Consider the following 13,441-nt stretch of genomic DNA (forward strand, 5'->3'; position numbering starts at 1 on the left):
CGAAGTGGATTTTTATAGGGCTCCCTGGTGTATGTATGATGTGTCTGTGCAACCAGACATCCCTTGCTGCTCGATGTCCCTTATTACATTAGCGATGAGTGTGCAATGCTTATACACATGATGGTGGGTGCAAAACTTATACCTCCATGGGCTTTTCTTAGCATTTACTATGTGCTAGGGATTGTGCCAAGAGCTTTATGTGTATGATCTTGTTTATCTCTTACAACAAGCCCATAACACAGGCACTGTGGTTAACAGTCTGATTTTTCATGTGGGTTAACTGAGGCACTGAGACATTAGTTAACTTGTTAATAAATGGCGGACCCAGGCTCTGAACCCAGCCATTCTAATTCAGAACCTTGCACGTAACTGCTAGGTCATACTGTCAACCATACATGAGGAAATAAAGGAGTATGATAAGCTCAGTGTAACTGGAAATTATGCTGTAAATGTCAAGGATATGCAGATATGTCTGCCAGCTTTGGGAATTCGTATCTGCACATACCAGTACTGACATTTATCTCAAACAGGTCATGTGATGGATATTAAGAATGCATATTTTTACAAGGCACATGCCATAACTGTGTAGGATAGGTGTATGAACGAGTTATCAAATCAGGTACCAGTTTAGGACCAAGATGCTGCCACTGAAGACAGAGATCATTCCACGCCAGAGGAGAGACCAAGCTAACCATGGGAGAGCACAAACTCTGGCATCAGATTGTGATGCTGAAAACTCGGCCTCTGTGCACTGGTGCCGAATTGAATCTCGGAGACAGAGTTTTGGGTGAAATAGAAAAGAATAGCTTTATTGCTTTGCAGGCTAAGGCAGACACAGCAGGCTCCTGCCCCTCAAAAACTCTGCGTCCCAACCTGGGGGGATTTCGTGAGGAGTTTTATAGCAACGTTTCAAGGACAGAGTTGCTAATAAGAATCAGGGTGTGTGCAGGGCCTGCACTGCTTTAATCTGGCTGCAGGTAGTCTCCTCCTTTGTCTCTGCCTCCCCTCCCTTCCTTGATTAGCAATTGCTTGCATCTGCCCTTTGACACTCAGGAAAGGTCATGGAGGCTGGAGTCTGTTCCCTACAAACAAGAAACGGGGGACACAGAATGGCTTCGTGCCCAGGAGCCCCACAGGGTCCTGCTCGGTTTCAGTTGTGCAGTTTGAACCCCAGCCCAGCTGCTGATGAGCTGTGTGTCTTTACATGACCTTTCCAAGCCTCATTTTTTCTCATTTGAAAATGGGGGTAACAACTACCTCATTGGGGTGATTTGAGGATTAATTGAGATCATGCCTGATTCACAGTAAGTGTGCAGTAAATGTTAGCTAGTCCTACTATGATTGTGTTTGGATGGGTCTAGTTTAAGTAAAATTCCCTTCCCACCTTCAGCATAGAACCTGTGGACGTCAGGAGCTCTTTGTAACATTTCCCCTCAGAAAACAAGCAAATTGTTCCTGGAACCTGGGCCAAACTCTTACCCGTATCAGGCACTTAGTGCCCATAAAATGGAAAACAAATTATTTTGACAGTGTGCTGTAGAGAGCTCTGTTAGTAAAACAGTAACAGAAAAGATGAAGCAGTTTAACGTGTAGAAGTATGTGTGGTAACTTCAGTAAATCAAAAACTGTTCTTAAAGTTTATTTTTTACAAAGTATGTGCTACTGTGGTTCTGGACTCAGCTCCTCCGTAATTAATGGATTAACTTCGTCTCTGTACCGCAGCAAACAGGCTAACAAAGGCAGCCAACAGAGAGGCCCTTCTTGAGCTGAATTCCTTATCTATAAAATGTGGCGGGTGGCTTCCTCTAAGGTATTTTTTCCCCTTTGAAACTCAAACGGAATGAACAGTTACTTAACTGTGGAACTAAATCGTGACTTTACATTGGCCTTATAATCAAGATTGGCAAACATCCTTGGGACAGGAAACCATGGAAGAGGGTGGTTATTTTCTGGAATGCAGGGCAGCCGCAGAACTCAAGTGGGCCTGGGCTTCTCACAAGGGGAAGCTGGGAGCTGGGCCTATCTGGAGATCTTCTCAAGAGAGTAGGATGAAATCCTTTCTCACTGGAGTGGTTAAACTGAGGCCCTCACCAGTCCCTGAGGGAGAATTGATTAAACTCCATTTTGGGGTGTTTTCTTAAGAGTTGATAGGTAAGCAGCTGTTTCCAAATGCATTCTTGTTCCTTCCTTTAATCGCTCCCCAAAGATTCATAGTCCAAACACCCTTACCTAAGAAACCTGAGCTTTTTTTTTTTTTTTTTTTTTTTTCCGGTACGTGGGCCTCTCACTGTTGCGGCCTCTCCCATTGTGGAGCACAGGCTCCGGACGCGCAGGCTCAGCGGCCATGGCTCACGGGCCCAGCTGCTCCGCGGCATGTGGGATCTTCCCAGACCGGGGCACAAACCCACGTCCCCTGCATCGGCAGGCGGACTCTCAACCACTGTGCCACCAGGGAAGCCCCCGAAACCTGAGCTTTTAGTTAATCAGGAATGGATGTTCTGGGCAAAGAGCATTATAGTCCCAGGTGACTTCCTGAGACCTCCTATGCAATGTAGCATGACTGTGTCGTGATGATCTGAGGGAAAGTATGACCATGGTCAGAACTGTCCCAAGGGACACTGCAGGGCTGAGATGGACCCTGTTCTTCAGCCTTCGTCTCTCCAGAAGGGCAAGCAACCCCCAGAGAGCATGGGGCTGGGAAGCTAACTGCACTGGGTGCCTCTTCAGTCCTCCTGACTCCCCTCCACCAACACCACTCCACCCACCATTTCTTCACTCACACACGTTCACTGAGCAGATACACCATGTGGGGCGGTGAGCTCTGTAACAGGATGACACAGATGAATGGGACAGAAATCTTGCCTTGGTGGCATTACAGTCTGAGGAGATGTGGAAAAGGCACATGAGTAATTATGATACAGGGTGGAAAAGGATGTGTTGCAGTGTGGGTAAAGTGTGCCAAGGTCTTTTTATACAAGGAAGGATTGATTTAAATGAATGTGGAGGACATTCTCAAAAAAGAAAAGAAGGAGAAGTCATAAAAGGACAATGAGAAGCTATTGTGGACTTGTTCCAGCACGTTGGAACCTCTGGGATACTATCAGCCTTCGACCTGGAAGTGCCCGCCGAAATCATCTGGTCTCAACCTTAATGTGAGAATGTCCTCCACGCGTTCAGTCTCTGCTTGGACACCTCCCCGATGGGGAACCCACCATTTATTTTTGGATGAACAGTGTCTGGTCATTGAAGGAAGGGGGCAGAATCTCTAAGAATGGGGTATGTGTGCAAAAGAGAGAGAGAAAAAAAGAGAGAAGAGGAGAGAGAAAGAGGTAGAGTAGTAACCTAGGTTTTCAGTATCCTGGTGGGGCCCTGCCTGAAGGACAGCGGGACCAATGAGTGCTGACTAGTCGCTCTTTGGTTAAGCTGGGAGATTTTATTGCGGTGGGGATGGAGTCTAATGTCCTGATTCCAAGGTCCAAGGATGCAAGGGTGAACTTGCACAGAGTGAGATCATGTGAGCCAGCCTTCAAGAACAGAGACTTTGCCCTGGCTAGCAAGATTGAAGCTATTGCCTTGCTAAGTCCTGGAAACAAGTTAGATCTACCTGTGGAAGCTAAATTAGAACCCGAAGACCACAGAGAAGATACTTCTAAAAGTCTTTAGTGTTTACTAAGCTAACAGTTCAGCAGACGGTGGCAAGCCTCGTTGCTGGAGCCTCGAGCTGCCCTGTTTGTGCACAGGCCCTGCTTGGAGCATCGTGTGGAAAAATCTCAGTGACAGAAGCCTCCAGGCACCAGCACCTGCAGAGCCCTGCTGACTCACCTGAGATCTACAGGTGGACTTCTTAACAGGTAAGAGGTGTTAGAGAGACACTTGGGTACAAATTAGGAATTAGGGCTTCACTGACTTCTTTAGTTGCAAATGAGAAACTGCTTACGTGACCAGAACGTGCCAATAAAAAGTACTCTTGGACTTCCCTGGCGGCGCAGTGGTTGGGAGTCCACCTGCCAATGCAGGGGACACGGTTCGAGCCCTGGTCCGGGAAGATCCCACATGCGGCGGAGCAGTTAAACCCGTGCGCCACAACTACTGAGCTCGTGAGCCACAACTACTGAAACCCGCACGCCTAGAGCCCGCGCTCCACAACGAGAGAAGCCACTGCAATGAGAAGCCTGCGTACCGCGACAAGAGTAGTCGCCGCTCACCACAACTAGAGAAAGCCCCCCGTGCAGCAGCGAAGACACAACAGCAGCCAAAAATAAATAAATAATAAATAAAGTGTTTCTTGCAAGCACTTCTACCAAGTGAATTCTACTAAATGTTTGGGATAGAGTTTCTTTTCAGAGTATTTAGAATTCAATAGGAAGACCCAAGGAAATTGGTATTAACTTTATGGTGTGTTTTAGATAGGGAACAAATAGAAACTGACCGCATTAGACAGGAAAACAGTGTCTCAGTTTGCAGAATCACAATCGCAAGTATCAATTTATTTACCAAATTGCAAATCAAAGTCTTCACAAAAAATGGCAGGGAGAACCAGTTGAATAGTGACTGACAATATATTTTTTACAGGAAGTTGAAATAGAGTAATATGGAGGAGTGCAGAAAACACTGGTTTGGGATTCAGACTACTTGGGTTTGAATCGCATCTTAGCACCTGAAGTTGATCTCTCTGGGCTTCATTTTCTTCATCTCTAAAAGGGGAAAATTGGCACGACCTCAGGATTTTCGGGAGGCTTAAATGAGAAAATACAGTGCCTGGCTCGAGAAGTTTTAGATGAATCTGCAAATTTTTAGGCCATTGGAACATTTCTAATCTATGCTTGGCTGAAACAGATTTTTCATTTGGTTCAAGCCATCGTTATAATATATTTGCTTTGAAATGAAAGGATATGAGCATGTAAGTTGATCATTCACAGACATACATTCATTAAGTAGTAGTACTGTTGCAAAATTGTGTATCAATCGAGCAATATTTGAAATGCACGAGGGGAATTTCCCACATACAGGAATTCTATTTGTGTAAAGCCAAAAGGCCTTTGCAAAAGCAATAAACACTGTGATGTCTTTTGTGCAAGTCTGAACGTTCAGGTGTTGGGATCAGTTCTAGGGAGGTGTTTGTGTTTCATCAACTTCTTGCTCTCTGTGGGTTTATGAGGGAATTAGATGCACACAGAATGTGTGTGGACAGAAGCAGAATGAGTATCTGGATTCCTTAGTACCCTTTATTTTTTAATGACTCTTTGAGGTCAAAATACTACCTCCAAAACAACACTGCAAGTAATTAAGGTGGAATTTGACCAAAAGGTATTGGACTTAACAGAAAGCAATTTCCATTTCAGCCTTATGACCTTGGTCCAAGATTGAGCTTACCAGTGCCTCACTTTCTCATTTGTGACCTTGGGTGGGACAGGGCAGAGGAAGAATGGACCAAATAGCTAATGAAATTGGACTAAGTATCTGATGTGTCTTCCAGGCCTATAATTCTATTGCCTAAGGAAGTTCTATTGCTCATAAAACTTTCCAACTGTCAGACAGAGTTAATATGTCTTCCCAAAGTACTAACTTACATCAAGGGAGTGGTTGAGGGTATGGGAAACGGAGCTCTTTCTTTTCCTGGAACTATGAAGAAGCAAGATCACTCAGCATTCAGTGATATTTCAGGTTCATGTGGACATCTGGTATTCAATGGATGGTCTCCTCGTAGAGTGTGCCGTATTCAAGTCGATTAATTGAATAAAAATGTTCCTACACCTAAAGAAACAATCTATTTTAATGAATCCTTTTTGTAAAACAAATGCTTTGTATTATAAGATGATCATTACAATGCATACATTTTTAAAAAGTATTTATTTATTTATTTATTTTTTATTTGGTTATGCCAGGTCTTAGTTGTGGCAGGCAGGCTCCTTAGTTGTGGCATGTGAACTCTTAGTTGCAGCATGCATGTAGGATCTAGTGCCCTGACCAGGTATCGAACCCGGGCCCCGTGCATTGGGAGCGTGGAGTCTTAACCATTGTGCCACCAGGGAAGTTCCCCCAGTGCATACCTTTTAATTTTTTTATTATTTTTTTAAAAATTAATTTATTTTATTTTATTTATTTTTGGCTGTGTTGGGTCTTCGTTGCTGCACACTGTCTTTCTCTAGTTGTGGCGAACGGGGGCTACTCTTCCTTGCGGTGCATGGGCTTCTCATTGTGGTGGCTCCTCTTGTGGTGGAGCTCGGGCTCTAGGCACACGGGCTTCAGTAGTTGTGGCACTTGGGCTCAGTAGTTGTGGCTCACGGGCTCTAGAGCACAGGCTCGGTAGTTGTGGCGCACAGGCTTAGTTGCTCCGCGGCATGTGGGATCCTCCCGGACCAGGGCTCGAACCCGTGTCCCCTGCATCGGCAGGGGGATTCTTAACCACTGCACCACCAGGGAAGCCCACCCCCAGTGCATACATTTTTAAAATCTGTGTTTTCATACACCAGGATTGCTTAAAGCAAAGTAGACCTTTCCAGTTCACAGACTGTGAGAGCTACAGTCGAGACTTCAGAGGTCACCCAGCATAACCAATCCCCGAATCCCAATTTCAGAGTGTTTAAAATACCAAGCAGTCACTGAACTGTGAATTTTGTAGGCAGTGGTCCAGGGTCTCAGCTTCTAGAGGAGGGGTGGGGGAACGCAAGCACCGGCGTTGCCACTAGGGGACAGTTGCGGGCGGAGTACAGCCAGGGTAGAGGGTGGTGGACTATTTATTCCTGAAAAGTGGGAACATCTGACAGTGTGACTTTCATTTCAAGGCAAGAGCTCACACTAAATGCAGAATTTTACAGAAATGAATTATCTACACTTACTCCCTCCAGGTGTGTTCCTTTCAGAAGGATAAACAGCTCAGCTTGCAGTGGGAATCTTTGTCCAGATGTGGATTATGGGGGCTGCAGCTGAAAAGCCTCTCCTGAGCCCAGCCTTCTTTAGCCCCTTGCTGTGTCACAACAAAATAACTCGAATTTTTGGTTTGAAGTGGTATGTAAAGGCTAGTGTCCCTGTCATGCTTGGCAAACATGCCGTTGTATCCATCAGAACAAACTGGGCAGCTTTTACAGTTTCAGCGTCATACCCCAGGGCAAGAAGTTACCACGCTTCTGGTCAACCCTGGAAGCACTGTTCCAACATCTCTACTGCTCTGGATCGGGGTTTGTGTCTTTGTAAAAGGGGGCCAGTTTTCTGATTTAAGGGAGGTGGAATAGCCCGAGTTTCTGTCAGAAATAAAAGCCTTAGGTGGTTGATTTAGTGCTTGAAAGGAATCATTTCCTAGAGCTTTGGGGCCCTTCTCTTTGAGTGAGTTAAGCCTCCAGGTCTTTGTCTTGGTCTTTGCATGCAAAGCACTTTATCATCTGTGAATCCTCGGCTGTTTGATATGCGACTTTAGTAAATGTCTGTAACCTCCCTGTGCCTCCTTCTTGAATCTCTGAAACAGAACCAACAGTGGAGATAAAGTGATGGTTGGGTCAGATCTTTGAAATCTCTGTTCCATCATTCTGGAATTTTGTGATCACCAGGATGTAAACTCCTCCAGGGCACAGACTTGGTTATGTGCACAGACATACCCCCACCTTGTTTTCTAGCACTTAGAACATAGCGTGCTCAATCAATTTGTGTTTAAATGGGTGAATGAAGGAAGATTTATAGTAGATGTAATCTCTTGCTCTCATCCCTCACCTAATGGAACATTATGATCCAGGCTGTTCTTTTTGTGATTCCAAGAATATACCCTGCTCTCTTTTACACCTCAGTGCCTTTGCACAAGTGGTCCTTCTGCCTGGAAGCATGCCCCCCTTGGTCTAGTTGGAAAACTCTGCTAAAGTTCCACCTTGGGTAGGTACTGTCTCCTCCATGAAGTTCTTTCTGGATCAAGCTCTCTCTCCTGTGGGCTCACATTGCATTTGGTACGTGCTTCTATTGAAGTGGATTTTCTTACCAAACTGTAGTTCTTGGATTGGTTTTCTGCTCTCCCCCCTGCCTCAAGATTTGAAGCAATTGAGGCCAGGGTCATCTCTGATAAACATTCAAAAATTATTTTGAGGAATAAATAAATAGTTTTGCAGAAACTTTTCAGAAACCTTTTACAGTACCCAGTATTATGGTATGCTTAGAGTCTGGGCATATTAAATACTTTTTGATTGATTTGCTAGATTACCAGGTATACCCCCAAGCTTCAATTTTCTTAGCAGATATAGGCAGAACTCCATTTTAAATGGCATAATCATACAGTCACATTTTGTTCCTCTGAAACATAACATCTGCCAACAATCACACACACACACACACACACACACACACACACACACACACACACACACACACACACACACTACTTTTCCCAGTCTAACTCCAGATCCTCGAAGAGTGTTTAACACACAGAAGATGCTCAATAACTATCTAAGAATGAATAGGAATGAAAGGCACTCCTTCCACTGCCTGGTTTCTGGAAAGCACGGTCTCTTGCAGCCTCCATGTACTGCTTCGCTCCGTGCTCTTCCACCTATGGCAATCGCATTCCGTCTCCTGCCCTCACCACCGCTGTTCCCTCAGAGGTCACCAACGACCCAATTACAAAATCTGATGGGATTATCTCAGTCTTCCTCCTGCCTGACTTCAATACAGCATTGGGCATCACTTATCTTTCTGAAATGTGGTGTAATTGAAAAAGCATGAGTTTTAAAGCAGGGAGACCCTGGTTTACATTTGTGCTCCTCTTCCACTTGCTGTGTGAACTTGGGTAAGTCAGGCACCTTTTAAGATCTCTCCTCATCCTAACATGGGACTTTTTTTTTTTTTTGCGGTACGCGGGCCTCTCACTGCTGTGACCTCTCCCGTTGCGGAGCACAGGCTCCGGACGCGCAGGCTCAGCGGCCGTGGCTCACGGGCCCAGCCGCTCCGCGGCACGTGGGATCTTCCCAGACCGGGGCACGAACCCGCGTCCCCTGCATTAGCAGGCGGACTCTCAGCCACTGCACCACCAGGGAATTCCCTAACATGGGACTTTTGATGTCTGTTTCTCAGGGTGGTTGGGAGGGTTGGATGGGATTTTGTGTGTGAAGCACTTTGCCCGGTGTCTGGCTTGCAGTAGTCATTCAACAAACACTGGCTCCTTCCTTCCCTTGACTTCTGAATCATCCCACATTCTTGGTTTTCTTCCAATGTGTGCCTCTGAATAAATCTTCATAGGACTTTTCTTTCCCTTGCCCACCTCCTCTCATCCCACATTTTTCTCCCGCCTTATTTCACATTTTCTCCATCACTTACCTGCACTATTTGCCATGTATATAGTTGATACTCCAAAAATATGGACCGACTGAATGACAGTCTCTGGATTGGCCTCTGTGTGTCCCGTCCTTTGCTTCTCCAGTGTGTATTTCACACTGTCACCAGAACTGCTGTTCCTCAAATACAGGTTGATAATGCTACTACCCCCCCTCAAGAAAAAAACCCCCAGCAAAACTTGAATAGCATCCCTTTGTTTAAAGAATAAACTAAACTTTAAATACTCACCAATATGACCCTCTTGTTTGTCCATCCTCATCTCCTCTGTGTCCTTCCATAAGCCCTGACTTCTTTCTTCCTATTTTCAGAAACTCTCCATGGGCTTTTTTATCTTCAGTGCCTTTACTCAAGTGTTTCCTTTATTCCAGAATGCTCCATTCCTCTCTTCTACTGAAATTCATACGTTAAGTCTTCACTTAAATACTAATTCCTCCATGGAGCCTTTCTAGACCACCTCTTTCCCTCTGGTTAAAATTTATCCATTTTCCACTCACACCTGTTAGTGCTTACATTTTGCACTTAATTAATTCTGCCCTGCTAGGCTGTATGCTCCAACGCACATCCCGTGTCATGCTTGTCTTGCTGTCTCCCCAGCGCTTAGTAAGGAGCCTCACACACTGCTGTAGCTTAACATGTACTCTTAGAATTAAACTGAATGGAAAATCAACGCGAGTAGTCATGTTTCCTAACACAGGTCTTATAACGGAGACTTAATTAGGTACAAAAAAGCCAACATTTATAGAGCACTTCCTAGGTGCCAAGCACTATTCTAAGTGCCCTACGCTGTTCAGATGCTCTCACAACAGCTGCAGGAGGGAGACGCTATTTTTAAAAAAATATTTATTTATTTATTCATTTGGCTGTGCTGGGTCTTAGTTATGGCACGCGGGATCTAGTTCCCTGACCAGGGATCGAACCCGTGCCCCCTGCATTGGGAGTGTGGAGTCATAACCACTGGACCACCAGGGAAGTCCCGTAGACACCATTAATTATCCTGATTTTTTTTAGATGTGGAGACAGAGACACAAAGAGAAATTAAATAACTCATCACCAGATCCAACAGCTGGTAAGTGGTGGAAAGGGTCAGAAGCTCAGAGAACAGGCCTGTGGGCCTGTGCACGCGGTCACTAGTTTACAGTGCCCATAGTATTTAGACCCTTCTGAGGAGAGCAGCAGGCAACCCAGAGCAGGCCACCTGCCTCCTCTGGAATGGACGACAAGGAGACGGGTGGGGTGACTGCAGGAAGTCTTTTCCAGCCCTGATGTCCTTTGGAAGATTTAGAGGACAAGTGATGATGTTTGTCTGCAAAATCAGGGTCAGCCAAATGTTGTGCAGAATAGTCTGGATTGACTCCTAAGCCTTTCGATGAGCAGTTAAACCAGGGAGGCTTATCTGGTGACAGTCCTCCTGGGGTGACGTCATTGCTTACCCTGGCATCGGCCACCGAAGGCTGGCGGAAGCGTGCTGCCAACCTTGCGCGTTTCCCAAGGCTGAGAGACCTCGCCAGCGCACCAGCCTTGGGAACTGAGACCCGGGAAAAGTCTTACAGCTCTTTCTTCCTTTTTCTCAGAAGGAGAAGCTGGACGTGGAGGCTGGTCCACTGTGGTTTCATTTAGATTGTGCTTAGCCAGCATCCTCCAGCCCCCTCTAATCACACAAACTGAGTGCAGAAACCGCACTGATGGCTTCAGTAACGAGCTCCTGCACAGGGTGATGAGGTAGGGATCAGAGGAGGGAACAGACTCAGGCTACCAGGGGAGGGCTTGAAGTTTACTCTCTCCAATTTCACCTGTCCCCGCAGTCCCCACTCCCAGCTCCTTCACCACCCTCGTATTTCTGTTTCAGGGTGCAAGATATTAAAGCTGTCTGTGGGTTTCAGGGAGGTATTTAGTATCCAGTAATCAAAATGCCCTGGGCCAGAAAGGCATCAGTTCAAATGGACTTTGTTTTAGGCATACGTGAATTGCTTTTATTTAAAAGAGAGGGAATCTGGGACCCACAGACCCACATGGTTGGGCCTTTACGAGATCATTCTTTCCTGCCTCTGCCTCTACCTAGGCTCCAGTTACCTTTAAAGATGTGCAGAGAAAGCCGCCCTCTAACCATCTTTGGTCATCCATTCCAGCCCTTAATTGGCCTTTCTCTCGGGAAATGTTTATCATCTAACCTGAATCTCCCACACAGAGTACTACACAAACTCATTTCCTCTTGGTCAGCAACGGAAGAAGCGTTTCAGTGTATGATCCGGCCGTGCTTCATTTTGTATTTGAAGACAGTTCATTACACTGCTCTTACGGCCTCGTCCCCATTTCTATCAGGATTTCCAGTTTCTCTGATAGCAACAAGTTCCTCTTTATGAATGCCCACTGCACACTTCTTTCTCTGGTCCGTGAGCCAGCCCATGGGTCTGGCTATTCTGATGTCATGTGTCCTCACCTTGAGGTGGGGGGGACTGACTGTCCCGTGGCAGCCGCATTGGAGGGGACACACCTGTCCATGCTCTTGGGAGCTGCCTGCCCTTGGCACCCCTGGAGCTGGAGGGATGTGGGTGGGTGTGGGTGGGGACCTGCCCCTTCTGCCTCCCACTCACTTGGGTGGGCACCCAGGAGAAATCTAGCTTCTCAGCTGCTCTTTTTCACTTAAGTTCCCTCCTGGAAGTTTTTGCTGAATAATGGACTTTGGAGTTTGCGGGGCTCCAGATGTAGTAGACAAGTGTTGGATGTCTTGTGTCTGCAGGAAAAGGGAACCTGAACAGTTGAGAATAAACAACAGTTGCTTGGTAACATGAGCTCCTTTCATTAAAGTCAGAGGCCTGGCTGTGAGCTGGGGGCAGGGAGGCCTGGTTGATCTGGCACCACCTGTCTGGAGGGCCAGAGGTGAGGGCAGTTTCCTGGAGAACCGGAGAACCGCCGAGTCGGCTGAGAGTGAAATATGGGAGAGAAGTGGTAGGGTGGGGGGACTTGGGAGGAATGCCGTGGCTCAGATTCTGAAGCTCTTTAGTCCTGACCCCCTGACACCAGCTCCTGTGAGAAATGGTTTTGCAGAACTTTGCATTTCCCTTTCCACACTTGTAAAATAACGGATGGAACTGAATAGCTACACGTCGTTTCGTGACATACCCAACTAAAATCAGGGCTGGTAAAATGCTGGTGCTCCAAGGGACCTGCTTTCCAGAGCTGATGCATTTGATGAGATTTGGGTGGCCTCTAAGTGGCTTCAGATGACCCAGGTTCTAGTTCTGGCTTTGTCATGGATCAGTTATTGTGTTTTTATCTCTGACCTTGGATATCTTTCTGTGCCTCACTTCAATAAATTATAAAATGAGGGTAATAACATCTGTCCTTCTCACTGCTAGGGTCACTGGGAAGATAAAATATTACAGATGAAAGCCTTTGTGACAGTGTAAAGGTTGCTTTACAAACAAAACACACAGGACACTGGACAGAATCAAAGGAAGGACAAACTTGGTCCTTCCTTCAATGTGTGTAGTTTTCACAGCAATGATGACTTGCAGCTGGAGGGCATTTCATTTTCAAACTAGTGTCCCCATTTATCATCTTCCTTGACAGTGCCACAGTGGAAAGGAAACAGCTGAGGGTGGTGGGATGGGGATGTGTTTTTAAAAAAAAATTTTTTTTTATTGAAGTAGAGTTGATTTGCAATGTTGTGTTAGTTTCTGGTGCATGTGTTTTGAGTAGGGTTTTATTGGGTGACAAGTACCTTCTTTTCTTTAAGCTGAGACTGCAGGTGGAGGTGAGCTAGGACAGTGGTGGGGGCTTCAGGTACTACTCTCGGTATCTGCTTCCCAAGTGAAACCTTTGTAGACTTAGTGCGGAGGAGGTTTTCCCTCAGGCCAGGAGAAATCTAAATGATCACTCTCAACTACTGCTGGGCACAAGGCTTAAATTAAACCTCATAGGGCTTTAGATTTTAGGTCCAGCATCTCTTGTGGGTGGAAAAGGGGCTGAAGTGTGTGGGAGGAGGAAGCTGCTTGCTTTTCTTCCTTTCAAGGGGCGTACGTTTAAATTCAGAGGGCGCACGGTCCCCTTAAGGGGGCCAATCCCCTTGCTAAATCTCCCTCTCCCCAAAATACCCATGGAACCTTCTGGCGCCTGTCTGTGCACCCTCCTG

The sequence above is a fragment of the Mesoplodon mirus genome (genome assembly GCF_964341445.2).
Source record: "Mesoplodon mirus genome assembly, chromosome: 7".
NCBI classification, from domain to species: Eukaryota; Metazoa; Chordata; class Mammalia; order Artiodactyla; family Ziphiidae; genus Mesoplodon; species Mesoplodon mirus.